Source organism: Lissotriton helveticus, chromosome 5_1 (genome assembly GCF_964261635.1).
Source record: "Lissotriton helveticus chromosome 5_1, aLisHel1.1, whole genome shotgun sequence".
Lineage (NCBI taxonomy): Eukaryota > Metazoa > Chordata > Amphibia > Caudata > Salamandridae > Lissotriton > Lissotriton helveticus.
Window position 1 is genome coordinate 1,419,584,923 of NC_136065.1, and position 25,828 is coordinate 1,419,610,750.

A 25,828-nucleotide genomic window follows, 5' to 3' on the forward strand; every position below is an offset into this window, starting at 1 on the left:
AATCTTTTAGTAATTTCATACCCAGATTCAAAGCAGGCTCTGCCCCGTATTGATTTTGAATCTGTTTCAGGACATCTGGTATGACCGCCCTAGACGGAACACCATGTGTTTTTGTGTAGATTGCAGCAAAGACTGTACCCCAAGTGTCGCAGTCCTCCAGATGTGGTGCGATCCCCATTGGTAAACAGATTGTTAAAATCCTGTGTTTCTCATGAGGTGTACTGTCAGGAAATAGTGCCTCGATTTGAGTAATCTTTTGAGCTATCCAGAATGGAATTTGTTCCCTTTTTGCGGGCAATTTACCAATGACTTTTTGTATGGTCTGATGTGTAATTTTATTTGTGTTCCCCTGTTGAGGGGTTTGCTGTAGAATCCTTATAGGAGGTTCGACTGTTAGAGTCCGCATGACATATTGAACCAATTGTCTATGTATTTTGATTAGTTGTTTTAGTTGAACTAATAGTTCTGCACCTGTCATTTCTTCAATTGCAGGATGTGGTGTATAGCTGGCTCCTGGTTTACCTAGTGTATCGAGCCTTGTAATGTGATTTTGATGTTGTAGGGCGCCTTTAAACCAGAGTGCATGCTCTTGGTATGTTAATGGAATTTCAACATCCTCGAAAGGAGTGTATTCCACTGGAGGTTCCTCTACTTTGGAGAAGTGAAACACATGTGTTATTGGATTTGCTTCAGGGAAGACAATCCATGAATAGAATACCTCAGTCTGCCGATATTTATGTGCCTCTGTAACAAAAATTACCCTACCACCTCTTGATGATAGGCCATTTGTTATAAGCTTTATAGTGATGGTTTCCTTAAATTTTCCAGGATGATTATAGCATCCAGGTCGGTTTCTTGGAAACCGGTAATGTCAAAGGCTGCTGGATTTACTGCAGCCCCTCCGTTCTCGCTTTCAGTCATTTTGTTGACAGAAAGTTTTGCAGAGCAAGTTTCAAGGAAACAAAGATAAGGTACACAATATTTTGGAACACTGTATCCTTCAACGTTGAACAAACCAAAAATGAATACATAGGATTTTTGTCCTACTCAGTTATGGCGGCTATTATATCCTTTAACCCACTCCAGACGTCTATTGGAGTATTTTACGGGAAAAAGGGGTCTCTGTGTAAAGCACGACTGAGTTACTCTAGTATCTAGTGTTAAATTAGTGCCTTACCAAACACTGGGTGCCATGTAGTGTAGTTCCTATATTCCCAATAGGCTCTGCGCATTGGAATAACATATCCTAGAGATTTGACGTAGGACTTAGGTCGACTAGGTCTCTATCGAATATATTAGACTTAATCGTGAGTGCCAGCTAGCTCAGAGGTCACTAGAAACTTTCTCGTATAAACAAGAAGTGATTAGTTTTTGACAACCGCATAAACATGACAACTTTGTTTCCCCAAGATAAAACGTATCTTCAGAGTCGTAGAAACAATAGATAGATATTTTACTCAGTCAATCATGCATGCTTCATTTCAACAGAGGCGCAGAGAAATAGAGAGACAGTCTTCTTTCTCATGCAAAAGAAATGAACTGCTACAATCGTAATACTGGTTGCCAAGTATAATGCATACAGTAAGAAGAGTATTATAAAATAATACTGTAAAAGCATGGTATGGTTTCTAAGCCATAAAAAACATACATAAATAACAAAAACTAAGAGGTACTCAACCGGTGCTTCTAAAATACGCCTACGCCAATGTACCTAACCTAGGTCTAGTACGAGGGAAGAAGTAAGTATTGTGTAGCATAAGTTTAGTCTCTTTGCCAAGAATCTATCGAAGATTTCTCTTACGGTCTAATCAGCTTCGTACCTTGGTTTTAGAATGAAGGAGGTATGGTATCTCTGTCTCGGGACTCGATTTCCCAACACCCCGCAAGGGGAGCTTGGAAACACTGGAGCTGGATTCTCAGCAAGAGAAAAGACAGCCTCTCTGTCAGTGCGTCAGCTGGAGGGTCGGCTACCTTCGGCACTTGCTGTAGCGAGCTGCGTCGGGCAAGTAGGTAGTCGAGCTGCTCCGAACCACTTTGTGTTTGCTAGGGCTAGTGTAGGCATATTTATACCTTGAAGGTGCCTGGTTTGACGTAAAGTCGGACATAATAACGTCACCAAAGAACCCCAAGGGAATGGTAGTTCTTTGAAAACTCCCTGATTTCTATGACAAATATAATCAGAAAGGGGATGTCCCTGACTGCTGAAGCCGAGTTTTCCAAGAAATCGCTGTGGCTTTTTGGAACCAGTGGAATTAGCCATGCCTGTATTTGGATTGGATGGGCTATGTCTAAATATGGTTATGAGTTCTATGCCTATATAAGGGCAAGGTGAATTATACCTATATAAGGGCATAAATCGGTAAATTACGCTTGGATCCTAAAACGCTACACAACAGAAGAATTTCCTCCCTGAAATTGTAAGTATGGAAATTTACCAATATCTTTCTCGGTTTGGCTTTATTACCGTTCCATCTATATGGATCTCTATGGACCCTCTGTATATCCATACTTAATTCTTCTTCTGTCCATTTAACCTGTAGCTCTTCCTTGATCAGATGTATCACAAATTTCTTTATATCCTCTCCTTCTGCTCCTTTCCGGGACCTTAAGCAACCGAAGATTACATCTTCTTTGATTGTTTTCCATTGATTCTATTTTATCCTTCAGATGAAGTTAACTAGCCCTGAGGTCATTAATCTCCTTAGTGTTAACCGCCACCTGGGAAACCAGATCTTTCATCCCGATCCCCAATTGGGAGGTTCTTTATGCTACATCATCTAGTTTTTTTCCCAGATTCTCACAGACATACCAGATTTCTTTCTGAATTGACTCGGATGTTTCAAACCTATTTCTGACCTAAGTTGTCAGTAAGTTTATCAGCTCCGCAACTGATTTCTCTGGGACTTGTGGTGGAGGCTGCACTTGTAGTAGAGCAACAGCTTGAACTCCATTAGTCACACATAGGTCTCCTCCCTTCTTCGGTACACCATTGGAGGATTCGAGCAATATCTCGGGGGTCGCTACCTGTGGCTGGGCTTGTAAATGAGGTTGTGCAGGCTGAGCCTCCATTCTTCCAGAAGTGGAATGTTGAATTTCCAAGGAGCTCGAGAATCCTGCCAAGACCTGAAATCTATTACTGCAAACTGTGTCTGCCTCTCTTTGCAATCTAGTTTCGGGGGGACCTACAGTGGGGTTCTTTAAAAGAAATATCTTCGGGGTTACCTTAAAAAAAAGTTCTCAGAGAGAGGGTAATCTTAAGGCTTAGTGCTTGAGCCTCACGTCGCACCTTAGATTTCCTCTTTTTCTTTGAGGTTACCCACTCTCCTGCAACCAAGTGCCCTTGCTATGATGGAAAAGACTGTTCTATTCCACTATTTGAATTTAAAGAGCACTGCCCTCCCTTTATGCAGCTTTTACTTAGTCCGCTCCTCAGATGATATCGGGTTTGCTCCACTTTCGCCTCTGCTATTCCTACCACTTGTTGGACTAAGCAGGGACCTACGGGGCTCAAAGAAACCTCTGCACCCTGTAGTGTCTGTGTAGCGGTCTAGTTTACCACGCACACGCACCCACACATCCGCAGGCCAGGCGTGGCCTGCGGCGTCCAATAAAAGGGGTGCGCGCGCTCGAGCACGTCACTTCCTACAGTACTGCAGTGTCGGTGTCTCTGTCCTGCTGCGGCGCTGCCAGCCCCTGCGCAAGGCCACCTATCACCCTCAGCCCCTGGTATCCACCAAAAGGTCAGGGCACAACACTGGCGACGAGCGGAGAGGGCCCAACCCTCGCTCGCACACCCATGCCACCCCGGAGCAGGTCCGCTCTGTCCCGCGGTGCCTACCGCGCTTCCACGGCTCCCTGCACCTGATCGCGCTGGGGCCTGGTCACCTGCCTGGCCTTTGGTTTAGGGCCTCTCCGCCCCCCTGGAACACGGTGTGGAGATCACCTGGGTCGGAGGACCCCCCCTGCATCGAGGGGCATCTAGCGGCATTACCGGGTGCGGCGCCGGCCCGCCTTCCTCGACAACCTGCCATATCCCACGCATTGCGCGTGAGCCGCGGATCGGCCCGACACCCTGCTTTTCCTCACACATTGCGCGTGAGAGGGCCCTGACTGCCGGGAAAGACTTCCCCAGTGCCTAGGAACGGAGGAATCCAGCGGAGGACGTGCCCGCCATTTTTCTGGGTGCCCCACTGTGGCCGGCTGCTGTGTCGCATTGGGGCCACCGCGCCACGTCCGTGTGCGTCTTTCAGGGTCATCGTTGCCTGGAGAGGTACGCGCCCTGCAGCCTGCTCATCGCGAGGCGCCCTGAGGCCTTCCACCACCGCGACAACGCTGAGGTGAGCTGCGCGACGTCGCAGAACCTGCGCAGGGAGGAGAGAGAGGCTCGTTGTTGACACCCTGTGGTACCACCACCATGTCGGAGGAAGGAGCGCCGGTGCCGGTCATCAACATCCCATTCCAGCATGCTGCGGCAGGGGTATTACCACCATTCAGCGAGGCGGCGGACCCGTCTACGGCCTCCCCGAGATGGAAAATATGGCTAGAAAGGTTGGAAAACTACTTTATCGTCACGAGAGAAACAGACAAGGCGGTGAAGCGGTCGCTTCTACTACACTATGCGGGAGATGAAATCTTCAGGCTGTTCAAACACTTGCCCAATACAGGAGATGACTACGACGCAGCGGTCGCCGCTCTGAACGGCCATTTTGACCCCCAACTGAACGTAGACTTCGAGGTCTTCAAACTGGGCCAAGCGCGCCAAAGGGAAGGCGAGACGATGGACCAATTCCATGCCCGGGTCAGGGAGCTGGCCAGCTCCACCGATGAAGACCAACCAAAGGCAATAAGACGACAGATCATCCAGGGATGCCGGGATAAAACGCTGAGAGGGGCGATCCTCCGCAAGCCCGGTATGACGCTAGAAGACATCTTAATCCTTGCTAGATCTCATGAACTTTCGAGTGTCAGGGCCTCTGCCATGGAACAGGCACTACACCAACCACAAGTCAAGGCAGAGGTCATCAAAGTGGAGCGGGCAGATGCTGTACGACCCCAACCACGGGGACCACCGCAAAGGGAATATCGGAGAGACCCACCGCGGGCGCGATGTGGGTATTGTGGACATGAACCTCATGGGGCAAAAGACTGCCCGGCTCAAGGTAAAACCTGCGCGAACTGCGGGATACCGAATCATTTCGCCTCGGTGTGCCGCAAAAGAAACACGTCAAAACCATTTCGGAGGCCACGGGCGCCTACAAAAGCCGTCCGTCAACTGTCGTTGGAAGAAGCAACACCAGCCAGGGCAGGGAAACACTTTCCCATGGTGTACGACGACTCAGAGTCGGAGGATGAGGAGGCGTACATCGTGTCGTTCGCACGAGAGCTGAAACAGCGACGACGGCCACAGCCCACGTGCATTGTGCAGATGGCGGGAAACGAAGTTAAGGCCATAATTGACACTGGCGCTACTGTAAACGTAATGGGCTTGCAACAATTCAACAGACTACGCCCACGGCCTGAAATATTACCATCCAAGACCAGGATCTTTGCTTATGGAGCGGACACTCCCCTGCCTTTAAAAGGAAAAATAACAATACCAATTCAAGCCGATGAGGCACAGGTAATGGCGACAATCCACATCATCAACCGTGAAGCCGATACCTTGATCAGCAGTCACACAGCGGAGGATTTGAAGCTCATCGCTTTCGCTAACCGGATAAGATCACACCAGGTGGATGAACTCTTGGCGCGATTTCCCGAACTGTTCCAGGGCCTAGGCTGCATCAAATGCGAGCCTATTAAATTGCACATAGACAAATCAATCACTCCCACCGCCTTGCGCCACCGCCGAGTACCTTTCCATCTACGCCCACTGGTGGAAAAAGAACTGGAGAAACTAGAATCTCTCGGGGTCATCGAGAAAGTCACAGGGCCCACCCCATGGGTGTCACCCATGGTGATTGTAGAAAAACCTAAGCAACCAGGCGCCATCCGCCTGTGCATCGACATGCGACTGTCAAACGCCGCCATCCGGAGAGAGAGACATCTGACTCCAACCATGGATGACATCGTCGCTGACGTAAATGGGTTCTCGAAGATAGATCTAAACGCCGGATACCATCAACTGCCACTAGCGGAGGAGAGTCGCTTCATCACCACTTTCAGCACTCACCTAGGACTCCGGCGTTACAAACGACTAAACTTCGGCATTTCGTCAGCGGCGGAGGTGTTCCAAAACACTATCCGTGAACTCCTCTCAGGCTTACCGGGGGTCATCAACGTCAGCGATGACATCCTGATACACTCTGCCACAGCATCAGAACACCACAAGCACCTGAGAGACGTCCTGAAAAGACTCAGCGTCCATGGAGCAACACTCCACAAAGAGAAATGCCAATTCTTTCAGCCCTCGATAGAATTCTTCGGCTATGTGTTCAATCAGGAGGGCATTCAGATCGATCCAAAGAAATCCAAGGCCATCAAAGACGCCCTCGCGCCAAAGTCCCCGACGGAGGTGAGAAGTTTCCTTGGTATGGTCACATACTGTGGCCGGTTCATACCGGGTTTGGCTACCAAGAGCGAACCACTACGAGCACTAACGAAGACGGATGTCTCGTGGCAGTGGGGCCCGAAGGAAGAAGAGGCATTCCGGGGGATCAAAGACGCGCTTTTGGAGAAAGCCACACTGTCCTACTTCGACCCCAAGAAGCGTACGGAGGTGATCGTGGACGCTAGCCCGGTGGGGCTCGGCGCGGTCCTGACCCAAGAACATGAGCCCGGCCAGTGGACAGCGCTAGCATTTGCCAGCAAGGCTCTAACCCCGACGGAGACCAGATATGCCCAAATCGAGAGGGAGGCGCTCGCTATCAAGTGGGCCTGCGGCCACTTCCACCTCTACTTACAAGGCCACCCATTCGTAATGGTCACAGACCATCAACCGCTAGTGTCCCTTTTCAAAGGAACTGCTCCACACCCCCCACCTCGCATTGAACGATGGGTGATACAACTACAATCCTACGAGATGGAAGTCACCTACCGCCCGGGAGCCAAGAATCCCGCGGACTATCTGTCACGCCACCCCTCTCCACAAGAACATGGATCGATGGAGGATGACCATGAGGAGTATGCTCAGTGGGTAGCACTCGCGTCATGCCCGAACAGCATGACCATAGACGAAATAAAAGAAGCCGCGGCAGACGACCATGTGTACCGGAGAACGACTCAGGCAGTACAAGACGGATCGTGGACAGAATACCTGCGCCCACCCACATCCTGGGTCGCAGAGGATAAGGAATCACTCACAAGATTCTGGCGGATCCGGCACGAGTTGAGCACCACGGATGACGGAGTGCTACTGAGGGGCTCTCGACTAGTCATACCCCACAGCCTGAGACACCGGGCGATACAACTAGCCCACGGAGGACATCAAGGATCAACGAAAATGAAGGCGCGCATGAGGGAAAAGGTATGGTTTCCAGACTTGGAGACTAGGGTGGAAGAATACGTACGAGGATGCATGGCCTGCCAGCTGACGAGTGATCTGGAGAGACCCGTGCCAATAATCACAGAAGAGGCCTGTACCTCCCCCTGGACCAAAATCAGTATAGACTTTGGAAGTTTTCCGGGAGAAGGACATACACTGGTAGCCATTGACTCCTACTCCAAATATCCAGTAGTAGAGAGAGTTATCTCCACGGCATTTGCTCATGTGGGACCGGCGCTAGAAAAGATCTTCTCCATGTTCGGTTACCCGTCGGAGATCCGAAGCGACAATGGGCCGCCGTTCCAAGGGGCAGAATTCGCCACGTTCCTTACGACCAGGGGAATTCGACACCGCCGCGTTACACCTCAGTGGCCACAAGCAAACGGAGACGTGGAGAGGTTTATGCGGACCCTCAATAAAACATTCCGAATCGCTCTGGTGGAACAAGCCGATCCCGAGCAAAGACTACACGAGTTCCTAAGAGAGTACAGGGGCACACCCCACTGCGCCACCCAAAGGAGCACATGGACACTGATGTTCCAAGGACCACGGAGAGACCTCCTCCCAACCGCGCCAGGATGGGCGCCACCCCCGGCCGACACGGAAGAGGCCCAGTCACGGAGGCGACAAGAGAACCAACGTGCCAGCACATACCGGAGGGCCCAGCCGAGGAGTCTCAGCCCAGGGACCAGGGTGATCATTCGGAACAGACGTCCAGGTGGGAAGTTCCAAACCCGTTATGAACCAGGACCGTGGACCGTCACATCCACCAAAGGCACCATGGTCACAGCCAAAAGAGGAGAAGAGGAAGTATCACGGAACACCTCGTGGTTCAAGGCGCTCCCGCAGGAGTCCAGTCAGCGACCGGAAGCTGCAAGGGAGGAGATCCGACCCAACGGAACGGCGACGACCAGCGGAGACAACGTCAACGTCCCGGAAGATCAAGCAGAAGAAAGTGACTCAGCGGCAGCGCCCCAAACACCGGCGGCTGAAACCAGAGACACTTACCAGACTAATGAAGGTGGCAGGGGCAACGCCCGAAAATACAATCTGAGGCCTAACCCCCCACCGAGCCAGATGCTGAAAGACTATGCCTGCCGGTTGGCGCCTTGAGCACAACGTCAATGGACACGCAAGTACCCAGGCGCTCTTATATGACATGTTGTAAGACTGCATCTGTTTATCTCGTTATTTGTTTGAAAAAAAAACCATTGCAAGTTGGGGAGGGATGTAGTGTCTGTGTAGCGGTCTAGTTTACCACGCACACGCACCCACACATCCGCAGGCCAGGCGTGGCCTGCGGCATCCAATAAAAGGGGTGCGCGCGCTCGAGCACGTCACTTCCTACAGTACTGCAGTGTCGGTGTCTCTGTCCTGCTGCGGCGCTGCCAGCCCCTGCGCAAGGCCACCTATCACCCTCAGCCCCTGGTATCCACCAAAAGGTCAGGGCACAACACACCCCCCCCTTTGCCAGAGACACCCCCGAGGCTCCTTTAATATCAAATATGGGCCCAGCTTGAACTCCTGCACAGGGCATAAACCAGCACAAACGGGCCGCTGCTGACAGAAAAAAGAAAGGCCCTTATACCACCCGTCCAGAGACGCCGCAGCTTACTACGCCGTCAAGCAGCCAAGCCGAGCCGAGCCAATTCGAGAGAGAGCAGACCGGCAGACCAGGCAGCACAGCAAAGCACTTTGTTTTTTACCGTTACAAACTGACCAGCAGACCAGGCAGCAAAGTAAGGCACTCCTCCACCGCCACAAACCAGACGAGACGATCCCACCACGCAACCACCGCACCTCCCCAGTGGGTCCAAATCATCCGCCCAGCAAATGTAAGTGATTTCTTCATAAATTCCGCATAATAGTCCAGAGACGCCGCAACTCACTACGCCGTCATCCCAAAACAGCTGAGCCGCGCCGAGAGAACAAACCGGCAGACCGGCAAACCAGGCAGCACAGCAAAGCACTTTGTTTTTACCGTTACAGACTGGAAAAGCATTTCGCCATCATCGCATTTCCTTCATGGAGCTAAATCCTTCGTTCAGCAGATGTAGGTACTTCGTTCATGAATTCCGCATAGTAGTCTCCGTTGTCAGGTGCCTCCGCGACCGCGAGCTAAGCGGCCGCCATGTTTCCACTCCGTAGAAGACCTGAGATGCCCCGCCTAAGCAATGTCTTATTAAAAACAGTTTTCTTTCAGGTCCACAGACATCACCTTTCAATATTTCTACATAAGCGAGAAATATTGCTTCCCAAGTTTCCCAATCTATGATAAGCTCACCAGATGCTGGCAGAAACAGGGCAGGTGGTATAATACTTGGCATAGGGATGCTCACTACTCTGGTATTTGGAATTAATAGTCACATACACACCACTACGAAATTGTAGCTAGCAAAAGCAGTCACCACTATCAATAGCTCTGATAATAATAACAGTCATACGCACACAATAATAAATTTTAAAATAAAAAATGTGGTCACCATAGTCTAGGGATACTTGAAAATGGTACTGTTCCAGTTCTACTTGGGTGTGCTCATCACTGTGAAAGTGGTAATTAGGAAACAATGAGGATAGTCACTGCAATATAGATGATCCAGTAATCCACAATGTTTCAGTTCTAATTAGTTGTACGCATCACTGTTAATAAGCTATCTTCAGATATAGCTTTCTTAATATTTAGCAGAAATAACCTTTCTCTAACATCAAACCGATACTGATTAAAAATGGCAGCAGTGTGTGGTGGCGCAGCCAATGACGTTGCACTAAATTAATTTCAAAACATTGGATTTGCGTGATGCCCTTTAGGTTCCTCAGATCCAGAGGTGGCTTTGACGAAAGCAACCTGCTGCAGCACAAGGCCTACGTGAGTCCCTGGAAGTCTTTGTCCTTGGCGCTGATGGCAAGGAGCTCTGTACCTTTCAGCGGAACAAAACAGCGTGATCAGGCAAATTCTCCAGTCGACAACAGCATCATGACTCTGGATGTCGAGCTGATCTTCTTCTGGTTCTTTTTACCAAACTTTTGCAAAAAAAAGTTCTCAAACTTTCAGAACTTCTTCAGAGTAGTTTCCTTTGTGTTGAAAAGTGTCCATCAGCACCAGCCAAGGGTTCAGAAGCTCTGGATTGCCTCTTGGGGTCTGGTACTGAACCCCCTTAAGGTACCTGGTCATTCAAAGAAAATCCAGTTGTAGCTGGCCAGCTGGAGTAATCAGTGGATGATGCAGGTGGCTTCTTCCAGCACTTTTCTACCTGTTTCTGCGTAGGGAGTCCACTCCTTTTCCTTGAATCAGGTATAGCAGTTCTTTTGTGGAAGCTTGAGAGTACAGCAGGTGCAATCCTTCTGAGTGCACACCTTGTGTGGTGCAGTACAAGAGTCCAGCAGGGCAGGTCTTCTTCTCCCGATGTTTCAGCCAGGGATTTGAGGGGCTCACCAGTTGCAGCCTCAGCAAAGCTGAACAGGCTTACTCCAAAGAAGTGAAGAGTCTCACTGTTAGCTGAAGTTAGCTAGCAAAACACCACAATGGACTTATCCTATGAGGGTCTTTTCATGTCCTTTCCCTCCAAAATCAAGTAGTAGAGTTGATGCTGAAGGGTCATAGAAGAGTTGTGGATACCAAGTGCCTACTGTGCCAGAAAATCTGGTTGCAAGGTCTTGATGCCTTTGTAAAGAAGACAGTAGATGAATGTTATGTCTATCAGCGAGCAGGTGTCCATGTGACCAAACAGTTTCTGGGACAAGTTGGAAATTTGTTTTTTTGGCCTATCTCTACAGGTCAGCACCTTCTTGTAATGATGGATGAATGCTTATGTTTCTCAGAAGAGAGAGCTGTTCTCAGAATGGCACTTAAGGTGGTCGAACATGATACGTCATCAATTCAACATCCTTTGCACAGCGAAATCAGATAATGGAAAACTTTTTTGAAGAAAGGAATTCAAGGGCTATTCTACACTTCTTTCATTTGAACATCAAAAAATAAAGTATTGTGGAAAGATTAATGGCAACATTAAAGAAAGAGAATTTGAGTAAGCGGGGTGATGTAATCCCTGAACATCATGGGCAAGTGAGTTCTTCATTTTAGAGGAAACCATAGAGGTGTCCAGAATGTAGGCGCCGCTTGGACGCCTAAGCTATGTGAAGCATCCAAGAGAGCACAGGTGCACACCAACTATTAAGATGCAGGCGGGACTCTCTCAAGACTTGTAGGGGCCGCAGCCATCCATTTTGATCTTTTAGGTATTATTTGCTCATGTTGTATGGTGTTCAAACTAGACAACTATGCCTTGTGTTTTTGCTGCTCGATCCCTTGTTACCAGGGCTTGGATATATTTTCATTTTAACTTCAGAGTGATTCATGATCTTATCACAGAGAAGTATATTGGCTAACACTGCAGATATGAATTCTTCACTGCAATCTTCTAGTTTTGTGCCATGTACTCTGTATTGGAGACATCTTCTCTGTGCTATAAACTCTACAGAGAAGTCATCTGGGTTTGTACTATGAACTCTATCCTGGAGTCAACTGGTGTTATGCTCTAAACTCTATAGTGGAGTCAAAATATAGTGATGGAAGGAGCGTCTAGTTCACAAAAAATCACCAATCAAATATTGAAGTCCGTATCAGATTCTTTCTTTTCAATTTCTTTATTTGCCAAAAATGATTTCGCCACAGTTCGAAGCAAGAGAATTCTAAAAATCCAAATTCCAACAAAAGTGTTCATCAGTTCACGATTCCAATGCAATGATTATTTCATCCAGATCAATAGTTTAACACAAAAAGAACAGCCTTAGATCAAGAACAGCCTACGCGATTCGTCCTCCTTAGGACATCATCAGGGCTCATTAATTTATACAGCTCATACAATGCTGGTACTGCATCCTACTTCTCTTTGTGCAATAATGTATTCTTCACCCCAGTATTATTCAAAACGGAGCAGTTTCAATCATATTCCTTCATACTCCTGGCTCCGTGTTTAAAGTCCTTAGCTCTTATTCCAACGTAAGTCTCAGTCTCCAAAATTTCCTCTTCTCTAGTTGCAACGTCGTCGACAGCAGGTCCTGATTCTCTTGCTTCGGACTGTGGAGAGATAATTTTTGGCGAATAAAGAAATTGAAAAGAAAGAATCTGATACGGACTTCAATATTTGACTGGTGATTTCTTGTGACCTAGACGCTCCTTCCATTACTATTTTTATTTTTGGCATGCTATTGGTCATAACAGTGGGCCATAGGAAGTAGAGCGCCCAAACTAATAAGGACTTCATTGGACTGTTAGAAATATCTCACAGTGCATACTAAGTACTACCCTCATCGTTGTTTAGTTATCGTCTATACTGGAGTCATCTTGTTTTGTGTTATGAACATTATGCTGGAGTTGTCTTGTTTACATCTTACAAACTCAACACTGCGATCATTCGTAGGCCTACAAATTATAATGTACAGGCTTTATTACTTCACTTGACACGTGCAGTGGAGATATTACCAGTAGTGGGAAATTGTTTGATCAGGAGTGAAACGCATAATACTAAATGTATATTCATTATTTTGCAGATAATGGACTGTGTCAATATAGGGTTATTCATATTAGAGATTTAACTTCCAATCTGCTGATGGTAGTTATTGAAACTTAAACATACATCATAATTCTGAGTATTCTATGAGGTGTTTCCAAAGATGATTCATTTCCTCGGCTCAATGAAATCATAGAGATTTCAGCAACCATACAGAGGGGGTAATGCAGAGATTATTACAAGGTATAACCCTAATGGATGATTCCTGGTGTAAACTGAGAAAGATCAAAATAAGAGTTTGTAATTCTAAAGGACAATGCCTTGTGAAAAAGAGACCAGTTCAAAATAGGAGTTCACAATCCTTAGTCCGGAAATAATATGCACAAGCAAGTCCTTTAACCTGTGTTTGCATTAAAATACTTCTTTGACTTCAGAGATGTCTTTTATCGACTTTCAATAATAATATATTCCAAATCTCAAACAAACAAGTCTATGCTGGAGCAATTTATATCACAGTTGCCCAGCACAGTGGCATAACAATAGCCCCCGCAGCCCCTGCTCTGCAGTTGGGGCCCGAGCTCCAGGGGTCCCGCTCCGGTACTATGTACAGGTGAGCATAAGAGCTCCTGACTGTGTCTGGAGAATGGGGGGGCCCTCCATGTACTTTGCAAGTTTCGTTCCGCTACTGGCCCAGCAAGGACACTATGAAACACCAGGAACTCGTGAGAATCCTGTGATTCAATGGAACATAGTGGTTGAACAGTTTGGAAAAAGTAGTACCATGAATCTGGCCGAGCAGCACTGGAGGAGGGGGAATACTTATAAAAATGTTAAAAGATTAAGTGCAATGCTGTAGGAATGTGCATGTTTGAAGAGGTGGAGGCCCAAGGGTGTCCATGTGTAGGTTTCCTTGTATACTGTGATCCTTTCTTCTGTAAAGAGATAAGTATTTGTATGTACCTTGTCAAATATATTCTTGCAATGACCCTTGTTCAAGGTGGAATATATATGCTGTACAAATTACTTTTATTATTTGCTCATTTCAGCTACACACTCTATATCAGATTACATTTAATCAGAAATTCTAGGAAGGGACATCATTCTTCCACAATGGGATTCAAAATTGATTCACATCATGAGCCTCATTAACTCTCCAATCCCTCTGTCATGAGCTGCACAGCCTCAGTTGTGCACTGTGCCCTCTTTGACCACTCTAATAGCCTTTTTGGCCAATCTACACCCTCAGGGGCTCCCTTATCGTGGACTCTAAACGAGCAACAATGCACAAAAAAATTACAATATGCCATTGTGTGGCCCTTTTTGCTCCCCACATATCCCATTTAGGCTTTTTAGGTCGAGCCTAGCGCAGCGTGCAAGCGCTGTTCAAGGAGGTGACCTTTAAAAATCGGTCTGCACTTTTGTTACACTCATGCTTGTTCTGGCATCCCCCTTGCAGGAGCGAGCAGCGGCACGCAGGGGACATCTGTTCAATTAGCGTGGCCGCACGCACTTGATGACATTCCTCTACTGTCGCTCTCACCCTAGCAGAACAGTGATTCTGCAGTACTTCGGAAATAGTGGGAAACTAAGATCCCCTTTGCAAACTTTTACAGCCGGCTTCCTATTAAAAAAACGGAATTACCACTTCCGGTCTTAGACCTCCTTCAACGAAGAGAAAGAAACAAAGGAAGTATTCTCCTCTCAGAAAGGCAGGAAGTTCACCACAAGCACGCCAAAAGCTGAAGGCAGGCACAGCAGTTTATGGTTGACTTTGAACAACATTTTTCAGTTTTGAAATTCGCGGACACGTTCCTTTAACGATGGTCAAATATGTAGTCTCACTTTAAAATGATAAACGTACAGGGTTTTACACAGTGTTCAAGAAAGATGGAAAAAACATCCACACAGCATCTTACAATGACACCAAGCAGGAAAGATGATGATGATGATGATAATTTAATACTTATATAGCGCATACTGTCACCCTACGGGTATCGTGGCGTTTCCGACTGAAGAGGGTGACCAGAGTGGAAAAGAGGTCAGGCCAAGTATATATGAGGCGGAGATTAAGCTTTCGGGAAGAGCCAGGTTTTTAAGCTCTTTCAAAATTCAATCAGAGTGTCCGTTTGTCTAAGATTCAGGGAAAGTTCATTCCAAAGACGGGCACCCACCACATTGAATGCCCTCCCTCCTGACCTGGCACGTTTGAACCTGGAGCCCGACAATAGGCCGGCACTGGAGGAGCGAAGTTGCCTCTTGGGTTGATTCAAAAGAATGGAGAAAGCGGAGATTCCACTTGCATGTGGAGCTGTGCACACTGTTATCATGACCACAATGGTCTCATACTTATGTCTTCATCCTTTTATGTCAAAAATTTCCAAACTTTCTCTGAAATTTCACTTCATTTCATTTTTATTCTTATTCTTTCATTTTTCATTGTGAATTCAATTACTCCATTGATTTCAAGCAATTAATGACTTGAACATCTAACATCTACCCAATGCATTTCGGGTCGAGATTGACCCTTCCTCGGGGGTCTGAAATGGAAACAAGGAATTTGATGAGCATTCTAGCTATTACATCGAATTTTCACAATCATCAACTTAATAGTTCAATCTATTTGTGAAATCAAGTTGAAATATATACACGCTTCTAACATTAACCACAGTGTTCAAAAATATCTCAAAATTGCATATCGTGGTACAAACGAATTTCCAACATGCAAGCTATTGTGAAAAACGAAATGATCGAACTTTACTCCAAAACTCTATAAACAAGTTTCCCAACTTTTAAGCTTTTGTAAAAACGAAACGCTCTGGCTTTACTTAAAACTCTGCAGTTATCAAGAACTGGTAATGGCATTACATTTTCTCACTCTGACCGGCAACAAACATCAAATGTATCGCGGTAAACTCAACCCGCTTTTGTTACTCACTGTTAAATGTCCAGCGTTACGCGCCAATACTGCTCAACCAATCGCTATGTCTAAAACATACCTGAATCAGTTATTACTAGTACCTCTCATCCTGATTGGATCAGCTCGCGGTCACATGATCGCTACTCAACTCGCGATAGAGTCTAATGATAATCTAAAGTCGATGTTATTTATAAACCCCCACTAATGCGCTATAGTGTTACGAATGAGTCATAAATTAATGCCACATCATATTTACCTGATGTCAAGTTAAACCAATTCAAAATTACGAATATTTTAAGAAACCACATTTTTTGAAAAACAAAACAAAACATTTCAATTCTCACATATATAACTCAGATGTATATGGTAAATGTTTTAAAACACAATTCAACCGTTTTAGCAAAAAAGTTCGTTGGGTGAACTGCAGTTATTCGTCGGCCATCTTGGAGTGGGATCATAATGCACTCTTCCGTGAGTTGTGAACAGAGATCTCAATAAAGCTTCTTCTTTGTTCATAAAAAACAGGATAACTCTATCCTGTCATTCAGTCCCTGTGGGTGTAGACTACCCAATTTATGAATCCAAAAGTATTCAGATCTCAGTCTTTGTTTATGAGTATCCTGATCCATTCTGGGTTTAATTACCTCTAGTATGGTAAACCGTAATTGGGCTATGTTGTGTCCTGCTTCAGCCCAATGAGTTGCTACTGTTGACTTCACATTCTTTAAACGAATACTACTTTTATGTTCCGTAATTCTTATTTTGATCTTACGCTCTGTTTGACCAATGTACAGTTTGCCACATGGGCATTTGATGCCGTAGATCACACCTTTGGTGTCACAAGTGCTTGAATGTAATAAAGGAATCTGTTTCCCAGACATCGGATGTGTGAACCTATTACCCACTATCACATTATTGCAATGTGTGCAATTTTCACATCTCTGCATCCCTTTATGGACTAATCCAGAGCTCTCAGATTTCCTGCTTTTAAGCAATTCCTGCATGTTCCTTGATCGTTGATGTGCAAAAGTGATATTCCCGGAGAATAACGGTTGTAGATCTGGTTCATCCGTGATCAAATGCCAGTGCTGTCTCATGATATTCTCTATTTTCTTAGATTGGGTAGAATATTTCAAAACACAAACTGTCGGTTTAGTATCAGGCTTTTCTTTAGGTGATAACAATGTTTGTCTGTTCATGGTTAATACTTTTTTCTTGGATTCCTCTAGTAATGATTTTGGATATCCTCTTAACAAGTATTTCTGGATCTGTTTTTCGAACGTGGTGGCAAGATTCATAGGATCAGATGTTATCCTTTTCTGTCTTATAAATTGGGATAAAGGTAGATGTTTCTTCAGTGAATGGGGATGAAAACTTGTAAAATGTAAACAGCTGTTCCTGTCTGTTTCTTTTGTGAATACGCTTGTGCTGATCTTCCCTTGTTCAATATTGATTAACACATCCAAGAATGATAATTCGTTCTGATCCATTTGATACGTGAATTTTAATCTCTCATGCTGTGAGTTTAAGTCTTGGATGTTTTCCACGAGTTTTTCTTTAGTACCACACCAGATTATAAAGATATCATCGATATATCTTTTGAATGTAATCAGACTTTGTGTCCAATTCGTATTGTTCAAGATGTGGTCATATTCAAATTTAGCCATGAAGGTGTTTGCGTAGGACGGTGCCCCCGCAAACCCCATGGATGTACCACTACATTGACCATAGAATTCTCCTTCCCATTGAAGATAACTGTGTAGCAATGCAAATTGCAGAAGTTCAATCAAGAACACTTTATCCGATCCAATGATGTCATTTTCAAGTAAACACCATTCCATCGCTTCTATTCCCTCGTTATGAGGAATAGACGTGTATAGTGCTGTTACGTCAATTGTACAGAGCCATATCGCATGGCTAAATTTGAATATGACCACATCTTGAACAATACGAATTGGACACAAAGTCTGATTACATTCAAAAGATATATCGATGATATCTTTATAATCTGGTGTGGTACTAAAGAAAAACTCGTGGAAAACATCCAAGACTTAAACTCACAGCATGAGAGATTAAAATTCACGTATCAAATGGATCAGAACGAATTATCATTCTTGGATGTGTTAATCAATATTGAACAAGGGAAGATCAGCACAAGCGTATTCACAAAAGAAACAGACAGGAACAGCTGTTTACATTTTACAAGTTTTCATCCCCATTCACTGAAGAAACATCTACCTTTATCCCAATTTATAAGACAGAAAAGGATAACATCTGATCCTATGAATCTTGCCACCACGTTCGAAAAACAGATCCAGAAATACTTGTTAAGAGGATATCCAAAATCATTACTAGAGGAATCCAAGAAAAAAGTATTACCATGAACAGACAAACATTGTTATCACCTAAAGAAAAGCCTGATACTAAACCGACAGTTTGTGTTTTGAAATATTCTACCCAATCTAAGAAAATAGAGAATATCATGAGACAGCACTGGCATTTGATCACGGATGAACCAGATCTACAACCGTTATTCTCCGGGAATATCACTTTTGCACATCAACGATCAAGGAACATGCAGGAATTGCTTAAAAGCAGGAAATCTGAGAGCTCTGGATTAGTCCATAAAGGGATGCAGAGATGTGAAAATTGCACACATTGCAATAATGTGATAGTGGGTAATAGGTTCACACATCCGATGTCTGGGAAACAGATTCCTTTATTACATTCAAGCACTTGTGACACCAAAGGTGTGATCTACGGCATCAAATGCCCATGTGGCAAACTGTACATTGGTCAAACAGAGCGTAAGATCAAAATAAGAATTACGGAACATAAAAGTAGTATTCGTTTAAAGAATGTGAAGTCAACAGTAGCAACTCATTGGGCTGAAGCAGGACACAACATAGCCCAATTACGGTTTACCATACTAGAGGTAATTAAACCCAGAATGGATCAGGATACTCATAAACAAAGACTGAGATCTGAATACTTTTGGATTCATAAATTGGGTAGTCTACACCCACAGGGACTGAATGACAGGATAGAGTTATCCTGTTTTTTATGAACAAAGAAGAAGCTTTATTGAGATCTCTGTTCACAACTCACGGAAGAGTGCATTATGATCCCACTCCAAGATGGCCGACGAATAACTGCAGTTCACCCAACGAACTTTTTTGCTAAAACGGTTGAATTGTGTTTTAAAACATTTACCATATACATCTGAGTTATATATGTGAGAATTGAAATGTTTTGTTTTGTTTTTCAAAAAATGTGGTTTCTTAAAATATTCGTAATTTTGAATTGGTTTAACTTGACATCAGGTAAATATGATGTGGCATTAATTTATGACTCATTCGTAACACTATAGCGCATTAGTGGGGGTTTATAAATAACATCGACTTTAGATTATCATTAGACTCTATCGCGAGTTGAGTAGCGATCATGTGACCGCGAGCTGATCCAATCAGGATGAGAGGTACTAGTAATAACTGATTCAGGTATGTTTTAGACATAGCGATTGGTTGAGCAGTATTGGCGCGTAACGCTGGACATTTAACAGTGAGTAACAAAAGCGGGTTGAGTTTACCGCGATACATTTGATGTTTGTTGCCGGTCAGAGTGAGAAAATGTAATGCCATTACCAGTTCTTGATAACTGCAGAGTTTTAAGTAAAGCCAGAGCGTTTCGTTTTTACAAAAGCTTAAAAGTTGGGAAACTTGTTTATAGAGTTTTGGAGTAAAGTTCGATCATTTCGTTTTTCACAATAGCTTGCATGTTGGAAATTCGTTTGTACCACGATATGCAATTTTGAGATATTTTTGAACACTGTGGTTAATGTTAGAAGCGTGTATATATTTCAACTTGATTTCACAAATAGATTGAACTATTAAGTTGATGATTGTGAAAATTCGATGTAATAGCTAGAATGCTCATCAAATTCCTTGTTTCCATTTCAGACCCCCGAGGAAGGGTCAATCTCGACCCGAAATGCATTGGGTAGATGTTAGATGTTCAAGTCATTAATTGCTTGAAATCAATGGAGTAATTGAATTCACAATGAAAAATGAAAGAATAAGAATAAAAATGAAATGAAGTGAAATTTCAGAGAAAGTTTGGAAATTTTTGACATAAAAGGATGAAGACATAAGTATGAGACCATTGTGGTCATGATAACAGTGTGCACAGCTCCACATGCAAGTGGAATCTCCGCTTTCTCCATTCTTTTGATTTAACAAAGAGTGTTCCTAGACAAAGCACTTTAAAGGAGCCAGTAGCACAAATGAACGTATGATATTTTGATATACATAAAATAAAGGATCTTGAGTGCCAGACGAATAAAGCAAGCCTCTTGGGTTGATACCACATGAACTTTTCCTGCAAAGGGATTGGGCCCATCTTATGCACTGCTCTGAAAATCAGACATAGGGATTTAAACTGGACCCTTTCCTTAATGGAGGAGCCATCCGCCCTGATCGAGTCAGAATCTTAAACTCTAGGTGACATCTCTATTCTGCTCAGCAAAATCAAAAATTTCCAGCTTAAGGGCCACTGTACGTAATGTGATACGGGTGTTCAATATGCGATTCATTAATCCGTCACGATTTTACAAGTGTTGGATGCATCTGTTGCCATGGTTACAGCTTTGCAGTGCAACACTGGATGATGCATAGAGTGGCTGACAATACACTTGGCAGGAAGGTGCCCTCCTACTTCTGTGTATATGAATGTGAACCACTCGCACACACCACTCCAAAGGTTATGAATGAAACACTGGATTAATTGATACTGCACACAAGGCTACTAGTGCCAAAGCATGGTGGCTCGCCCCTCTCGAAATTATTTTTTATCTCTAGGTTAAGAGTATTGTTTTTCGGATGAAAACAAGTCACTTCGTCTGCTTTTTACAGCCGAGCTGCATTTGGCAACTAGAAAGAAACCTTCAGTATTTTGTTGCAAAAGAACAGTTTGTTGCTTACAGAGAGAATGCTTCAGGCACTACCAGCCACACCAGAATGCCATCACACCTATCAAACACAACGCAGGCGACAATAACAAACTGAAGCATTGGCATAGCCAATAGGTCTCGCCTTTGGGACCTTATAAGTGTTTAGTTATCCAGCACAATACCCTTGGCGCAACAACATCAACTGTTGCATGGCTAAACACTTATAAGGTTCCAAAGGCGAGACCTATTGGCTATGCCACTGCTTGTTAACAGCTGCAACTGATCATGATGCCCATTGTTGAGCATTTCACCACCCCTGGCCCAATGACCTGCCTTTGCCACTACTGCAGCTGGCATTTTCTGCTGGAAGTTGAAATCCATGGAACCTGCTATCCTTTGAAGACAACAAATTACATCTATGAACTCAGAGTATTACTCTTGCACCAAACTTGTAAAATATATGGACTTACACTTAGCTGTTTTGCACAAGGAGTCATCATTAGGATTATGAACTCTATTTTGCCTAGTCATAATGCCTATTAGAGGGCCACAGGGCAGGCAGAGGCTACTGGGCACTACCATGGTGGTCGGGGCCATTTACTCCTGCTGTTCTTGGGTCCAGCCTTCTATAGATTCTGTTAAACTGGGTAAATAATACCTCTTAAGCACTTGACTTCCAGTGGTAGCGCAGGTCAAACATTCCAAGGCTCTAAAAGGGGTTATAGAGTATCAGTGTAACTGCAAACATACAACTCAATGAGCCCTCCAGCAACTCCAAATCAGGTCCAGCCCAATGTTGAATTTTATGGAAAAACAAGTATTTATTATGTTACACTCAACAGTACAAATCTATCACAGTGAAATAATCAACACAATCTCTTGCAGTGCCCCGTCTAGTGCTTCGGGCGAGTTCACCACAGTCCCTTCCATCTAGGCCCACTCCCCTGCACATAGGTTCTAGGTCAAATATGAGGCAACTCTCCAACAGGTGCAACCCCCTCTAGCCTACGCTTTTGTTCACAAAGTTTATAGCATGTGCCCTTGATGTGTTTTACACAATTTTCACATGTGGCGCAAGTCTTAATGAGTCCCTGCTTGATGTGTCTTACCCAGGTGGTAGCAACAATGTAACTGTCCCCTCCTAGGTACCGGTGTGTGTTTCAGTAATTTTCACACTGGGACAGCAGAGCTGCGACCTGACATCAGGCAGTACCTTTGGGGAGGACACCTTTAGCAATAGTTGGCAGTACAACAGAAAGGCAGGAGCCTCACAATCTTGCAGTATCCTCCTCAGTGGGTAGAGCCTGCGGTCAATGGCAGGAAAGCAGTTCCTGGGATTTTGGGGCTTGGTGATGCACACTCGTAGACGGCGGCCCCAGAGTCGAGCAAGCCCCTGCAAGTTCACCTATTACCTTGGGCAACAGCCGTGAGTAAGCACTTGAATGGTGAGCCCCAGTTGATACTAATAGGCAACAGCCCCAACAATGTCCCTGGGCACTGGCCCACAAAGCACAAGCACACGGTCCTCGTTGCATTGTGGTAGTCCCACAGCATAGTCAGTTCAGATGGACCTTCAGGCTCACACCTTCCTCACCAGGATCCTCATCTCTGGATCCCCACTGGGTCTCCCTCACTCCAGTTTTCCCGCCTCCTCACAAGGCATACAGGTCTTGGCAGGCAGGCTGCTGCTCCAGGCTCAGGCAGGTGTTCTTAGTGTCCTGGGCTGTCACCCTGCCCAGCTGGGGGGTCAGCAGACCTTCATCCCTGCTCCTTGTTGTAGTAGCTCAAGTAGTGGGGGTCTTATTCCAGTTCTGAATAACAAGTGGGTTTTCAGTTTCCAATGTTATATAGCCTCTCCAGACACACATGTGATTTAGTGCTTGGCCATTTGAAATCGTGCTGTGGGTGTCCGGCTCTTTGAAATGCCCACTCCTCGTTTATTTTCTTTGTCAAAGGGCCTGTCTGCCCCAGCAGGGGTGGCGCCAGATTGAAGGACTCAAAACCTAGGTCATGGATGCAGCAAAGAGTTACATCTGGATGTCAGCCACCAGCAACAACTGCCTCTCAAATGTTCAAAGGATTAAGCCTTCCAACATTTATGATTCTGTGTTTCTGTAGTGTGTACCTTATCAGTCCCATCATCTACCATAAACACTGTGCTCTGGCCTCCATGCCTAGCACTCTTCCTGAATCATAATATGCCTTTGATGAGCAGTGGGGATGCTCTGCTCCCCTCCCAGTGTAGCACTCCCCCACCATAAACCACTAGGAATATCAGCAATCCACATCTTCTGTGTGGTCTGAAGTCCACATCTCCATCTTAAAATTTTCTAGGCCCTGCTCTTCCCACAATGGAACCCACAAGCCTCCATTTCATGTCAGAGGCACATGTACATGCAGGCTTTAGTACACACAAACGTGTGCGCTTCACAGCACTACATGCCTTTCATGTAAGCCAAGCTAGTTGCGAATACAGCTGTGGAACTTTACCAATTACACGGGATACATCACCGGCTGTTCAACAAACAGGTATGCTGTCACCAAAGCGCTCTTATTCTGCAACTCTGGGTGAGGGCAGCAGCCCAACTCATTGTGAGGGAAGCTCTTTTGGTGCCCCTCCTAGTCTATGGTAGACAGCAGTTGTAAGAAATTGAGTTACTGGTTGGGGGGATGAAACCCTATTCAAGCAGCAACTACAATCCTTGTCAGGGTGAGGCAACTGCGCAAATCCGAAATTAACCTGTGCTTCACCCCCTGGTATATTAGCACAGACCAGTCAGGTTAAACTCAGAGGCAATGTGTGAAGAATGTATGCAGCACTTAAAACAGTAATAACGTGATAGCACAACACCAGAAAAATCCCACACCAATTTAGACAGAGTATATTTTAATAAATAAAATAAACCAAAACGTCAAAAAATAAATCAGTAGAACTAGAGGTATGCAGGTTTAAAGATGTAGATGAAAATAGCACAAAAAAGCACAAAGCACCAACTGTGGATATCTGTTTGTGCCAGACCAGGCCAAAGTCACAAGTTTGGTCTGACTGCATTAGAGCATGGGCCGGCTACAGGGACCCAAGTAGGCCTGCTGAACAAGATTACCTTAAATCCTAGTTGCGGTGCATTGCGAGGTCCCGCATGGAGGATGTATCGTGCACCCAAGGCGAAGTGTTGGTTCTGAGGAGCTGCAAAGCTGCCATGCAAGGACCATGTCGTTATTGAGGCTGCCGTTGATGAAAAATTTGAGATGGGAGGGCCTGTGTCGTGCACCTGCAGTTCAGATCTGGACTGCGAGGTCACGTGCAGAGACCTTGCTCTGGGAGAATCCTCGCAGCAGAGAAGGTGCGTCAGTTCGGCTTGATCCAGAGATGGGCTGGCAGAGAACCCTTAGGCCTACTTCCAACAGTCCAGGACTGGGGTGGAACCACTTGGCAGAATAGTGAAGAACATAGAAACCTTCTCAGGGATCTCACTGATACTTGGTCCTTTTAAACCAACAAAGAAGAAATTGCTCAACAAAGTGGGAGGAGAGTTACTTCTCCATACAGCAGCAAAAATAGCCTGACAGTTGTATGAGAGAAGCAGGTGCATTCTACTAGCTAGGCCCTTCTGAGCATGTGCAAGGCTCTGAAGAGGGAAACAGCACATGGCGAGCACATGGCTAACTAAAATGGCTACCAAAATACAAAATGGCTTTCAGCTCATGCTAACAAATCCCTCCAATCTTTAACAGATAGCCCTTTTAGCATGAGCTAAAGACATTCCTATGATCCAGTAGGAACACAGAAAATATTTGCACATTAATTTTCATAATTTTATCAATATCCTAATTTATTGCTAGGTGGGCATTTTCCATTCTAAACATTTCATTAAGCGGGTATATATGAGGTATAAGCAGGAATACAAAGAGAACGGAGCATTGGGTCATAATTAACATTCAGATTGCAGGAGAGAGTAATGACCACTATTACAAACAGAATTATCAGTTCTCCTAGTCCTAAGGAAATCCTAAAACAGTCTAGTAAAAACATTTTCAGGGCTCCTATGCATTTCAGTGACCATCCATTTTAGTTTCAGAGTAGCTAACAGGACATATCTAATAAAAACATTGTTAGTAAACTTTTCCATTGTTCCCTTTATGAGGGCTAGAACATAAATTAAATTTGGGACCAGGAGGACCACACAGGGCCTTAAGAATTAGGACGAAGAGCTCCAAAGAGCTGCTCCTCCTCAAAAATGGGACATCCAAAGGGGTTCATTATTAACAAGAAAAGGAAGATTTCCTTGGGGAAATTGAAGCCGCTGTACAACCAACCAGAGGGGAGTCTTCTTCCTGTGTTCGTTTGAGCCTCACAGGCAGGCTCTTGTTGTTTCCACGGTGGAGCTGCAACTCAAGAATCACAGCCCAGTTTCAAGGGAAAAGTCTCTTCTTTCAGGATAGGGCAGTCACCCACCGGGCAAATGCTCTCAATGATCCTGTCCAGTATCTCAGGCAGTGCACCAGTTTTCTTCACTTCAATCTAACAGGCACCAGAGACACAGCACCTGTATCCTAAACTCAAGTCCTTCCCTAACTCCTGTATTGCTCTGCAGGCGCACTGCTCATTCGTTGGGGCCACACATTGCATCCACTGTGCTCAGGTATCTCTTGACCAACAAACAAAGGAGCAAACTTGCATTCACTTTGGGACCAGGATTCAGAGGCCTGATGCTAGGATCTCTGAAGCAACCCTTGTTTCAAAAGGGGTCACCTCAAGCAAAGCCTCCTCGCCATACTGGTCGGTCTGTGACTCTCAGTTGGGAATCAAATACTTGATCCACAATTTCTCCTTTCTGGTTTGTGACCCCGTCTTTCGCCCAAGACAGTGGCAGGGGTACACAATTCATCTCAGGGCTTCCGCCTTCACTGAGGTCCTGGTTGCCAGCTATGCCTGTGCTGGTTACCTTCACTTTGGCTTCAAGCTGGAC